At 43.0% G+C, this 13,829-nt stretch overlaps 1 protein-coding gene across 4 annotated transcripts in view; it reads right to left on the bottom strand.

Annotated features, from left to right (window-relative positions):
* Positions 1-13,829, bottom strand: part of METTL15 (methyltransferase 15, mitochondrial 12S rRNA N4-cytidine) — a 560,008-nt gene that overhangs the window by 147,250 nt on the left and 398,929 nt on the right. The gene's annotated exons all lie outside the window — the stretch shown is intronic.

Genomic DNA, 13,829 nt, shown 5'->3' with positions numbered 1-13,829 from the left:
GTGTGCATATCAGGAGAACTGCAGAAGTGTGTTTCTACTCTCTGCAATCATGTTGAATGGCTGTAGAACACTTCCTGTAAGACAAACACTTACTGTATAATAAACCCTTCCTGTTAACAAGGGGATGGCAATGATGTAACTTCTATCCAAATACAGCATACATCTATACTGTCCTTGTTGGACAACATAGCAGTATGTTATCAGAAATCGTCAGATTGGGTCACATGTATGACATAAAACGTTTTCCATCTATATTGTGTAATGCACAAACAAATTAAAAGAGGGTTGTTGTCCAGTCTATACAATGAGCGGCAGTGTGCACTAGGTGCAGGTTCTGTGCTGGTCTAATTAACTGGACTAATTACCAGCCCATCAAAATGACTGAACATAACTGTAATGTCAATGTGATCGCCCGAACAGAGTAACAGTTGAATTGCTCCATTGGGAGCCATATAGTGGCCGCTCTCCTGCAACACACCTGAATTCCCCCCATAGAGGTGAAGAGCAGAGTTAAAATGCATACACACAGTGCTATTTTATATATATATACATATATATATATATATATATATATATACACATACATACATGCATACATACACACTGCTCAAGAAAATAGAGGGAACACTAAAATAACACATCCTAGATCGGAATAAATTAAATATTCTTATTAAATACTTTGTTCTTTACATACAGTAGTTGAATGTGCTGACAACAAAATCACACAAAAATTATCAGTGGAAATCAAATTTATTAACCCATGGAGGTCTGGATTTGGAGTCACCCTCAAAATGAAAGTGGAAAAACACACTACAGGCTGATCCAACTTTGATGTAATGTCCTTAAAACAAGTCAAAATGAGGCTCAGTAGTGTGTGTGGCCTCCACGTGCCTGTATGACCTCCCTACATCGCCTGGGCATGCTCCTGATGAGGTGGCGGATGGTCTCCTGAGGGATCTCCTCCCAGACCTGGACTAAAGCATCCGCCAACTCCTGGACAGTCTGTGGTGCAATGTAGCGTTGGTGGATGGAGCAAGACATGATGTCCCAGATGTGCTCAATTGGATTCAGGTCTGGGGAACGGGCGGGCCAGTCCATAGCATCAATGCCTTTGTCTTGCAGGAACTGCTGACACACTCCAGCCACGTGAGGTCTAGCATTGTCTTACATTAGGAGGAACCCAGGACCAACCGCACCAGCATATGGTCTCACAAGGGGTCTGAGGATCTCATCTCGGTACCTAATGGCAGTCGGGCTACCTCTGGCGAGCACATGGAGGGCTGTGCAGCCCCCCCAAAGAAATGCCACCCCACTCCATTACTGACCCACTGCCAAACCGGTCACGCTGGATGATGCTGCAGGCAGCAGAACGTTCTCCTTGGCGTCTCCAGACTCTGTCACGTCTGTCACACATGCTCAGTGAGAACCTACTTTCATCTGTGAAGAGCACAGGGCGCCAGTGGCGAATTTGCCAATCTTGGTGTTCTCTGGCAAATGCCAAACGTCCTGCACGGTGTTGGGCTGTAAGCACAACCCCCACCTGTGGACGTCGGGCCCTCATACCACCCTCATGGAGTCTGTTTCTGATCGTTTGAGTAGACACATGCACATTTGTGGCTTGCTGGAGGTCATTTTGCAGGGCTCCGGCAGTATTCCTCCTGTTCCTCCTTGCACAAAGGCGGAGGTAGCGGTCCTGCTGCTGGGTTGTTGCCCTCCTACGGCCTTCTCCACGTCTCCTGATGTACTGGCCTGTCTCCTGGTAGCGACTCCATGCTCTGGACACTACACTGACAAACACAGCAAACCTTCTTGCCACAGCTCGCACTGATGTGCCATCCTGGATGAGCTGCACTACCTGAGCCACTTGTGTGGGTTGTAGACTCCGTCTCATGCTACCACTAGAGTGAAAGCACCGCCAGCTTTCAAAAGTGACCAAAACATCAGCCAGAAAGCATAGGAGCTGAGAAGTGGTCTGTGGTCACCACCTGCAGAACAACTCCTTTATTGGGGGTTTCTTGCTAAGTGCCTATAATTTCAACCTGTTGTCTATTCCATTTGCACAACAGCATGTGAAATTGATTGTCAATCAGTGTTGCTTCCTAAGTGGACAGTTTGTGTGATTGACTTGGAGTTACATTGTGTTGTTTAAGTGTTCCCTTTATTTTTTTATTTTTTTGAGCAGTATATATATATTCATTTTGTGATCAATTCCTTAACTTGTATAAATGTAATGACTTTTTGCCCCCCACCCCTTCCAGTGTATATTTTGAATGATTCAACTCCCCCTAACCTTCACTTATATATATTTAGGGGTATATTCAATTAAAGTCGGATCTCTTCCGATATGTATTTGTCGGAATGGATCCGACAACTCCTATTCAATCCCATCTAAAATACGACTTTTTCAAGTCGAATTTAGATGGGACGCAGAGGAGGAGAGGGGGGGGGGGGGGGGGGGGGGGGGCGAGCCGCGGGGGGACAGCCGGCGGGCATACAGGGAGAACAGTGCTACGGAGTAGCGTTGCAGCAGGATGTCACTCAGCCGCCCGACCTCACGGCAGCTTCCACCCGGCTCCAGCAGCGTGATGAAGCAGAGTGGAAGCTGCCGTGAGGTCGGACGGGTGAGTGATATCCAGCTGGGGGTGTCTTGCTAATTGCCTATAATTTCCACCTGTTGTCTATTCCATTTGCACATCAGCATGTGAAATTGATTGTCAATCAGTGTTGTTTCCGAAGTGCACAGTTTGATTTCACAGAAGTGTGATTGACTTGGAGTTACATTGTGTTAAGTGTTCCCTTTATTTTTTTGAGCAGTGTATATATATATATATATATATTCCACATCGCAGGAAAATATAGCGCATATCGCACCACGTGTATACAGCTTGCGATGCAAACTTTGCGGGGAGCAAACTTCAAGCCTTTTTGCAGAATATCTAGTTGTGCTTTTGTAAGGATTTTCTTGCTCAAATTGAACACTGAAGGCTTCTTTATTTGTTAGTCTTTCTTCTTGCTCCTCCTCTCTTTCCCCTCCTTCTATATTCCTTCCTTCTTTCATTTTCTTGTTTCTGGGTGTTGTTGTGTCTGGTGGTTTCCTGATTCCCCGGTTGATGTCTAAAAAAACAGTCTTCCTCATATTCAGATTCATCATCCGTTTCTTCACAGTAGTTTCTCTTGGTTGAATTTTTTCTTGGCTGCAAAGTTTTCTGTAAATTTTTATTCTGTATAGTCTGTAAAAGTTGTTTGTATTGGTCATCTTCTTCTTGTATTGCTTGTCTCTGTCCTGCTTTGTATGAATTCTTTATCAGTCTGTATGTATTGTTATAGGTGAAATTTCTTTTATTGTAGGCTGGATAGTTTCTAGTATTGGATCTTGCTGGAGTGTTTTTGATGAGTGGTTCCTTCCATCATCCAGTATTTTGATGATGCATTCTTGTAGTTTGAGCAGTTGGTCTGTAGTTGGTTGTTTCTGTATTCTTCCATAATTTTCTTTCTTTATATTCGGTGTTTTATTCTTGATTGGTCCTAGTGTTCTTCCATCTTTGTGTGTTTTGATTTGCGGTTCGGGTATTGTGTATGGTTCTTTTGTATTAGTATTTAGTTTGAACAGTTCTTGTTCGTCTTTATCTCTCAAACTTTCTCTGTTTTTGTTGCATAATGTTATCCTCCAATTTGCCTATCTTCTCATTGGTCATTTTCATTAAGTTGTTGAAATCATCCATCTTTGACAGTGGTTCAAAGCGTTTTTCATAGATATGGATATTTTCACTGATATGTTGTAATGATGTTTGCCTGTCCTCAATAATGAGATTAATAAGTTCAAGGGAACATCTATCTAGGATTTTGTTCCATTTTTCATAAAAATTGGATTGATTGGGTAAAAAGGTAGCTGTTTTATTAATCCTTAAACCAACTCATGTTAACATCAAATTAAGATGCAACACATTTTAGATTGTATTAACCCTTTCATTTTAAATGGACCAACTCTAGAAGGGGTCATAGGGCCACAGCGCTCATCCATCTCTATCCGCTCACTTTTTGAAAGATGGACATGAATTTTTGAACTCGTGTATTCCAAAATACACATTTTACTACAATATTACATTTCAAAGGAATTAATCCAGGCCGGAAGCCACCAATCAGACAGAAAAAGGGTCAATTTGAACTTTAATGACTTTTGCGCTCACTAATCAGAACACAAGGGTACGGATTAAACATTCAGTGGAAAAATTGTCCAGAGTGAAAAAGTCTACCAATACACATAGCCAGTGGCTATTCAGTCTGCCCACAATGAATGCAGCTCAGTGATATTTGCTTGCATGAAAGAAATGAGCATATGAAACTGTTTTCTGGACCAATTGTATTTCCTAAAACAAAGTTCTACTGTCTGTAGCAATGGCAAAAATACTAAGGAATGATAATGAGGCTTAATGAAGCTGATTATGCGTAGCGCATGCTTGCAGATATGAGTAACACCCATTTTGTTGTTAAATAAAATGACCCTTTTTTGCTATGGAATAAATGCATTTTTGGTGGGGGGTTTTCTAGTTATTTTAAGAAGTGGTACTTAAACTCTAATTAAATGTTTATAGCACAAATTAAATGAAAGTTACCAAAGATATTGGCTATTGTTGAGGAACTACAAGTACCATCATGTATTGCCAGAATTAGAACCCATAACAGTTAACAGTTCACTAATCCTGGGGTATGGCATAATGACACAAGTGCAACATTCCTTTTTCATCTACAGTACACAGAGATCTGAAATGTGGTAAGATCACAATTAAATCTCTGTTTGACTAAGTGGTAATAAAACAGCCTTTGTAGCTTCCCCTATCCATTTAAAGAGCTATATGACCAATTATGCAGAACAAAAAAATCATTCATGGTGGGATAATGTATATTACTTTCTTCAAAGTTCTTTTGATTCAATAAGTTCATTGCTCTATTGCCCAATGTCACAAAAACAGCTTTGAACCTCATGGTTTTCAAAACAACTCCTTCTCTTGGATGGATTCAAATTAGAATGGTCTATTTATCGGTCTAGGGAACTGCCCTACAAGTTAAAAGACATTCTAAAAAGAACAAAACAACAACAACAACAACAACAACAACAACAACAGCATCGGTCTAAAATTCATATAATAATAATAATAATAATAATAATAATGTTATTTATACATCACTTTTCTCCTAATAGGACTCAGAGTGCTTTACATTTGCCTTTACAGCAAAAAATATAAAAGAAGCTTAATAATAGATATTAGTGAAATGCGTGAGTAAATAGGTAAGTCTTCAGTCTGCTTTTGAAGGATTCTAAAGTGGAGAGTGCAGCATAGCCAACCAACTGGACTAAAGCTAGGTAAACACCTATACAATCGTTGGACCGTTCTCCCAATATCGGGTGAATGGACGTTGATTATATAGGTGTGTATGCAGCGTCGATGAAGGAGTGTTAGCCAATAAACGGCTTATAACGCTCCTGCAATGGTCGAGACTGGGATGTCGCATCTCATGTGCTGCACATGCGACCTCCTGATCCCCATAGTGGAGCTGCTGCCCCCATCTCACAGGAGGTCACAGCTTGATACATACATCGCCTGACTGATTGGGAGTAATTTACCTGATCAGCCAGGGATTGAACAATTGTGTACCCAGCTTTACACTTGGGGATCAGAATTACAAAACACTGATCATGTGCAGGATCTTGGCATTACCCTGGATGGTGGTTTGCCACTTAAACATCAGGTATTCACAATCAAATTGTCAGTCTTTCATCTGCGGAACATAGCCAGAAGCATGCACTAATTCCCTCTGTACATCTGCCACAAGCCATACTTGCATTTGTATAATCTCGATTACAGCTGGTAAAAAATGCAGCTGCTAACCAACCAGCCCCGTTCCAGCCACATAACATCCATTCTCTACTCCCTCCACTGCCTGCCTGTAAAATTGCAAATCTATTTCCAGATGGTCTTACGGACTTTCAAAGCCCTACATAACCAGGGCCATAGGTACCTGAAGCAGCTTCTGATAATCGGGGCCCTAGGTACCTGAAGCACCCTCTGATAACCAGGGCCCTAGATACCTGAAGCAGCCTCTGATAACCAGGGCCCTAGGTACCTGAAGCAGCCTCTGATAACCAGGGCCCTAGGTACCTGAAGCAGCCTCTGATAACCAGGGCCTGAGGTAGCTGAAGCAGCTTCTGATAACCAGGGCCCTAGGAACCTGAAGCAGCCTCTGATAACCAGGGTCCTAGGTACCTGAAGCAGCCTCTGATAACCAGGGCCCTAGGTACCTGAAGCAGCCTCTGATAACCAGGGCCCTAGGTACCTGAAGCAGCCTCTGATAACCAGGGCCCTAGGTACCTGATGCAGCCTCTGATAACTAGGTCCTAAGTACCTGAAGCAGCCTCTGATAACCAGGGCCTGAGGTAGCTGAAGCAGCCTCTGATAATCAGAGCCCTAAGTAAGTGAAGCAGCTTCTGATAACCAGGGCCATAGGTACCTGAAGCAGCCTCTGATAACCAGGGCCCTAGGTACCTGAAGCAGCGTCTAATAACTAGGGCCTGAGGTACCTGAAGCAGCCTCTGATAACCAGGGCCCAAGGTACCTGAAGCCGCCTCTGATAATCAGGGCCCTAGGTACCTGAAGCAGCCTCCGATAACCAAGGTCCTAGGTACCTGAAGCAGGCTCTGATAACCAAGGCCATAGGGTAGCTGAAGCAGCTTCTGATAACCAGGGCCCTAGATACCTGACGCAGCTTCTGATAACCAGGGCCCTAGGTACCTCAACGGAGCTTCTGATTCCATACTGCCCTGCTCGATTACTGCAATCTGTAGATGAAGGACTTTAAGTAATAACTACAATCTCCTGGAATTCATCTGGGGGTCGAGCTTTTAGCCATGCGGTTCTGACTCTATGGAACGCCCTTCCCTGCACAGTTTAAATGGCCCCCAATCTATAATCCTTACTCACGCATTTCCTTTACTACCCCTTTAGTATATCCATCCTCTCTGTATTTTATGAAAAGCTTGTCTGCATTTCATTGTTTCTGTACTGTATTATGTTCATTCTATATGAGCCTTGAGTCCTATTGAAGAAAGAGCACTATATAAATACAATTATTATTATTTTAACAAGGTTAAAACAAATTGCCCGAGGTATAGATGTATATAAAAACTGTCTCTTAAACATAAATAGTTGACAAAAGTTAATTTGCTTAATAAATGGCAACAAGTAGAAAACACATTCAGATATTGGTGATGGCACCGTACAACCATTGGAAAGGCCAGGGGAAGACATTCTGTGACCTATGTATTTGAGCACCATGAGACCTTTCCTACTGAGAACTGAAATACCACCAGTGTGTTATATGCTGTAGGAATATTCAACAACCCCATAGTTCAGCCACAGAGCGAGCAATATTTATGCATGGTAATCCGAAAAAAAAAGGCAAAAAGTGAGGTCATCCTGATGAATCACAACTAAAGGGCCCCATACACTACAATGATATGTCAGAGGCGATTTTCCTTGAACTCTCCCGGGAGCTTCCTGGGACTGGTTCCATACGATTTGGTACATTTTGCATGCAATATATCGTATGCGATCCCAGCCATGCCTGTGGGAACCGACATATTACAGGTGCAGCACTAACGATCTAGAGGAGCTGATCCGACCCTCACGGGGCCGCGCATCGGATCGGATTCAGGATTGGCCTGAATTGGGCTAAAATCGGGCATAATCGTTCTAGTGTATGGGGCCCTTAAGGCAGGCCAGGCATGTTTACAAGGCATGATAAAGAACTATGTAATCAGTATGCAGGTGGTTTATATTAATGCAACATTAACTGAACTGTAAATACTCCCAGTATCTAGATGCTCAAAAATTCAAGCTATAATTATTGTGCCTGTTTACTATGAAGTAGCAATAACAAATATTTTCTATTGCTACAATAGAAATGATTGTATCACCTGAGTAGCTTAATGAATATCCCGGTAAGATAACTTATGCGTGATGCACTGAAGCACCGCCACAGTTCTCCTGTAGTTTTCGCCATCTTTGTTTAAAAAAAATGACAGAAGCACTTTAGTGCAGTTGGTCAACATAACAAATGTTTAAACAATTGTAACTAACTTTCCCTGTTTCTAAAGTATAGAGAATACAGTTTGGAGTGTCTATAATCGATGCAGTTAATGTCCCAAAGGACAGAATCCCGGCAGTCGCTATACCGACGCCGGAATCTCGAAGCACAACAGAAGCCCGGCTTCAGTGCTTGGGATACCAGCGTCAAAACACAGATAGCTGGAATCTTCACCGAAGCGCCAACGCCCTGCCACTGGGGGGAGGTTAGGTTTAGGTATAAGAAGGGGGGGGTTAGGGTTAGGCACTTAGAATGGGAGGTCAGAGTTAGGTTTAGACAGCAGGGAAGGGTGGGTTAGGGTAGGAGGCAGGAGAGGGTTAGTGTACTTTACAGGGGGGCTGTCAGGATTCTGATGGACAGGATGCCACTGTTGGTATTCTGATTGCCGGCATCCCATCCATTGGTAAATCATACTGAACCAGTATATAATATATATGGTGAGTGCAAAGCTTCTGTGATTTTTATTGAAACAACGTGGTGACATACAGTTCTACATGCACCCCAGATATAGGAGGGGTGAATGCAGTGGATCAATGCCTTTTGTTGATTTGATTCATCTACTGTATATATCAATAGCAAAAGAACAGCTTTTATGAGTGACATATTTATATGATGCCGTTGCCTAAGCAGGGCACATAATACACCTACACTTGGTTCATAGATTTGTAAAAAGATATTGTCATTGTAATTGGTTGCTCTGTTTTGAAGTTATGTAGGAAAAAGTCTGCCTGCCATTTACAATGCATCACCATTGTGCTCTGGAAAATGTGATAGTTGGTGAACTCTCCCTGTGCACCTACTAAGAGACCGGGAATATGTGACCTGTGGGTGGTCTGGAAACTGTGACAGTTACCTGCAGCCACCCACAAAGCAGGGATTTTTCTAAATTTGACTCTTACGGTTGTGAATAGGGGTAAAATGTACCACCCAGCAAACTTTTGCCAGATTGAAACTGGGCACATCAGCTAGTTTTAATTAGTGATGTGCACCGGACATTTTTCGGGTTTTGTGTTTTGGTTTTGGATTCGGTTCCGCGGCCGTGTTTTGGATTCGGACGCGTTTTGGCAAAACCTCCCTGAAATTTTTTTGTCGGATTCGGGTGTGTTTTGGATTCTGGTGTTTTTTTACAAAACCCCCTCAAAACAGCTAAAATCATAAAATTTGGGGGTCATTTTGATCCCATAGTATTATTAATCTCAATAACCAAAATTTCCACTCATTTCTGTCAGGTCCGGGTGTTTTTGTGAATCCGTTAACCCAGGACCAACCACAGGTGTAGGTGCTGGGGTATGAAGAAAGCAGGGAGGACGAAGAAAGTTCCGTTTCATAAATGTATTCAAAATAACAATTCAGTAAAGCGTTAAATGACAAGTTGTTAATCATCATATTATACTGAAGTATTGCAGGAATGGCAGAAATAATATGCAGGATAAATCTCAAAAACAAATAAAAGAAATGTTCATGGAACTGTATATAAAACAAGCTGATGAATAAATGTTGAATTGTCCAAATATAAACAAGCTTTGATGCTGAACTGCAGAATGTGTTTAACTGTGTAATGCAGACATGAAGAAATAACTGTAAGGATTTGCAATGAAGTTTTGAGAGTTAACGGAGAGGCTGTGAAGAATTATCCTTGTTATGGTAACATAGAAAATAAAAGTACTGAATTGGGTTACTTGCGGGTTCCGGAGATCACTGTGAAAACTGTAGCAGATGACAAGGTGATGAACGGGTTAAATGCAGAGTAGAACAAACGAACAGCTGAGGGTAGTGGAATCCTCCAAACTTTGTATGGTTGAAGGCAGGCAGACAAGGTAACCTCATGCAAGACTCTGGGAATCCAACTGTTTCCAGTAGGTGTGCAATTAACTGACAGCACAGCGGAGAGCCGGTGGATCTTTAGCAGTGAAGGCTGCAGACGGACCTCTGGGAACGGAGGCGATATCTGGACCACGGGAATCACACAAGAAAGCACGGAAAGAGCTCAGAGCTAGAGCACAGCGTTGATACAACAAAGCACTGGCCCAGAGTAACATAATCCCAGCCTACTTAAAGGCAGCACAAGCACGGGATTGGCTTACACCTGCCCACAGATGTTTTCACAAGTGCTCTGTATTACCTATTTGGTCTCCAACATGGCCACCTCCTATACAGCAGACACACCGCAGTGCCTTAGGCCATTTGGTCCCCGCACTCTCAGTTCCCAGAATCTGCATTACCTGTGCCACTGATCACGCCGCGTCCCCACACGGGCGCACAGCACCGCGAGCAACCGCACTGGCAACGGACGAACCCCAGAACCCGCAAAGGTGAGAGACCGGTTCGTGACAGTACCCCCTCTTCTAAGGGTGGTCTCCGAACACCTTTGAACCTTATCAGGATTTTTGGAGAAGTATTTCTGTACCAGTCTTGGAGCATGAACATCTTCAGAAAAAACCCAGGATCTCTCCTCCGGACCGTAACCCTTCCAGTCGACCAAAAACTGTAAACGTCCATATCGGGAACGTGAGTCCACAATCTCTTTAACTTCAAATTCCTCATCCTGCAAAGAGTGAACTTTAGGAGATTTGGACTGGGTAGTACGGAATTTATTGAGAATCAAAGGTTTCAATAAAGATGTATGAAAGGCGTTAGGAATTCTCAAAGACGGTGGCAACTTGACTTTGTATGACACAGGGTTGAGTACCTTTACAATGGGAAATGGACCAATAAACTTGGGAGCAAATTTCTTAGAAGGAACTTTGAACCTGAGATTGCGCGTAGAAATCCAAACTTGGTCTCCCACCTTGTAATTCGGTACAGCTTTACGTTTTCTATCTGCAAAAGATTTATAACGAGCGGAAGTTTTGACCAACGACTTACGCACACAACTCCAGATTCTAGATAGACGTTGAAGCTCTTGATCTGCTGCTGGAACCTCTAGGGCTGGCAATGGATGGAACTCTGGCACACGAGGATGAAAGCCGAAGTTAATATAAAAGGGCGTAGATTCTGAAGATGAATGGAAGAGATTATTATGAGCAAATTCTGCCAATGGAAGATAATCAACCCAGTCATCCTGTGAGGACGATATATATAGCCGGAGAAATGTTTCAAGGTCTTGGTTTACTCTCTCAGTTTGTCCATCTGTCTGAGGATGATATGCAGAAGAAAAATTCAACTTGACATTTAAAGATGAACAAAGCGACCTCCAAAACTTGGCCACAAACTGTGTTCCCCGATCAGAGATGATCTCTCGAGGAAGGCCATGCAACTTGAAGATTTCAGAGATGAACAATCTGGCTAGTAAAGGGGCTGATGGTAACCCAGTTAATGGAATGAAATGTGCCATTTTCGAAAATCGATCCACTATCACCCAAATGGTATTTCGCCCTTTTGATGGAGGTAGATCGGTCACGAAATCCATTGAGATATGAGTCCATGGTTGTTTGGGTATGGATAATGGATGTAATAAACCTGGTGGAGAACTTCTTGGACTCTTATGTTGGGCACATTTAGGACATGCTGCTATAAACTCTTGGACATCGGCTTTGAGACGTGGCCACCAATCAGACTGCTGAATAAATTTGAGAGTCTTTAGAACCCCAGGATGACCCATGAAGGAAGAGGAGTGAGCCCAGGTAAGCAGCCGTTTACGAAGATTTGTGGCGACAAAGGTCTTGCCAGGCGGAGGAACTGGAGAGGTTCGAGTCATTAAAAAAGACGTAGGATTCACAATGGCTTGATTCGTGATAGCATCATTTAATTCAGAAGAAGCAAAGGACCGAGAAAGGGCATCTGCCTTTTTGTTCTGAGACCCTGGTCGATAGGTGAGCTTGAAATTTAATCGTGCGAAGAAAAGCGCCCATCTAGCTTGTCGTGGATTCAAGCACTGAGCTGACTGCAGATATAGAAGATTCTTATGATCAGTATAAACTGTAATGCGATGTTGTGCTCCTTCTAGAAGGTATCTCCACTCGTCAAATGCCAACTTGATAGCAAGTAATTCTTGCTCACCGATTGCATAATTACGTTCGGCCGGGAGGAACTTACGGGAGAAATATCCGCAGGGATGGACCTTTTTATCTTCAAAGACTTGTGACAACACAGCTCCTACTGCTTCTGTAGATGCATCCACCTCTAGTAGAAAGGGACGATTCAAATTAGGCTGTCTAAGAATGGGGGCTGACACAAAGGCTTGCTTTAAATCAGAGAAGGCTTTGATTGCTTCAGAAGACCAGTTCGTAGGATTTGCTCCCTTGCGAGTTAGGGCTGTAATGGGAGCAGCTAACGTAGAATAATTCTTAATGAATCTCCTATAGAAATTAGCAAAGCCAAGAAATCGCTGAATCCCCTTGAGAGTCGTAGGAGTGGTCCAATCTCGGATAGCTTGTACCTTACCGGGATCCATACATAGCTCTGATCCAGAAATGATGTAACCAAGGAACGGTATGGAAGATACTTCAAAGGTGCACTTCTCTAACTTACAATAAAGTTGATTTTTCCTCAGACGTGTCAGTACCTCTTTAACTTGGTGATGGTGAGACTTTAGATCCTTAGAGAATATTAGGATATCATCCAGGTACACTACTAGACACTTGTAGAGAAGATCACAAAAAAGTTCATTCACATAGCTTTGAAAAACTGCAGGTGCATTACAAAGACCAAAAGGCATTACAAGGTATTCGTAATGCCCATCCCGGGTATTAAAAGCAGTCTTCCACTCGTCCCCTGCCCGGATGCGGATTAAATTATAGGCCCCTCGGAGATCCAATTTCGTAAACACAGTAGCTCCCTTTACCCGATCAAATAATTCTGGAATTAAGGGTAATGGGTACTTGTTTTTCACAGTGATCTCATTGAGTCCACGGTAATCTATGCATGGTCGTAACCCACCGTCCTTCTTCTTAACGAAAAAGAATCCGGCTCCTGCAGGTGAAGAAGATGGTCTGATAAATCCTTTGGTTAGATTTTCCTGTATATAATCAGACATAGCTTGCGTCTCTGGGATGGATAGCGGATAAATTCGTCCCCTAGGAGGGGTTTTGCCCGGAACCAGGACGATTGGGCAGTCCCATTCGCGATGAGGAGGTAGAGAGTCTGCTGCTTGTTTACTGAAAACATCCGCAAAGGATTGATACACCGGAGGTAGGTCGGGAAGGCTAATTGACCGGAGAGGTACAATTGAGGCTAAACAGTCCTTGGTACAAGATTTACCCCACGAAAGGACTTCCATGGTTTGCCAATTAAGTTGAGGATTATGTTTCTGCAGCCAAGGTAAACCAAGTATAACATCTTGAGAGGCTTTGGGAATCACGTAGAAGATGTATTCGGAATGGAGCACACCAACTTTCATCTTGAGACATACGGTTCGATGAGTAATTATACCATCTGGAATTCGACTTCCATCCACTGCTGTAACAGCAACTGCTGCTTCTAGAGGCATGGTTTGAACTTTAGACCGTAAGACAAAGGCTGAGGAGATGAAGTTCTTGGCTGCCCCGGAATCTAGGACAGCTGAAACTTTCACTGTAGAACTTGGAACTTCTAATTGAATAGACAAGGTCGGCTCTTTCCCAGAACGTGATTCTAAAGTAACTCCTAGCTTAACCTCTCTTGAATAAGCTAGGAGCAAGAGTTTCCCGGTCGGAGTTTGCAGAATTTAACTAAATGTTCGGAGGACCCACAGTACATGCAGAGGTTAC

This window comes from Pseudophryne corroboree, chromosome 11, assembly GCF_028390025.1.
Source record: "Pseudophryne corroboree isolate aPseCor3 chromosome 11, aPseCor3.hap2, whole genome shotgun sequence".
NCBI classification, from domain to species: Eukaryota; Metazoa; Chordata; class Amphibia; order Anura; family Myobatrachidae; genus Pseudophryne; species Pseudophryne corroboree.
Note: the sequence above shows the minus strand (reverse complement) of the source record. Positions and strands in the feature narration are given on the sequence as shown.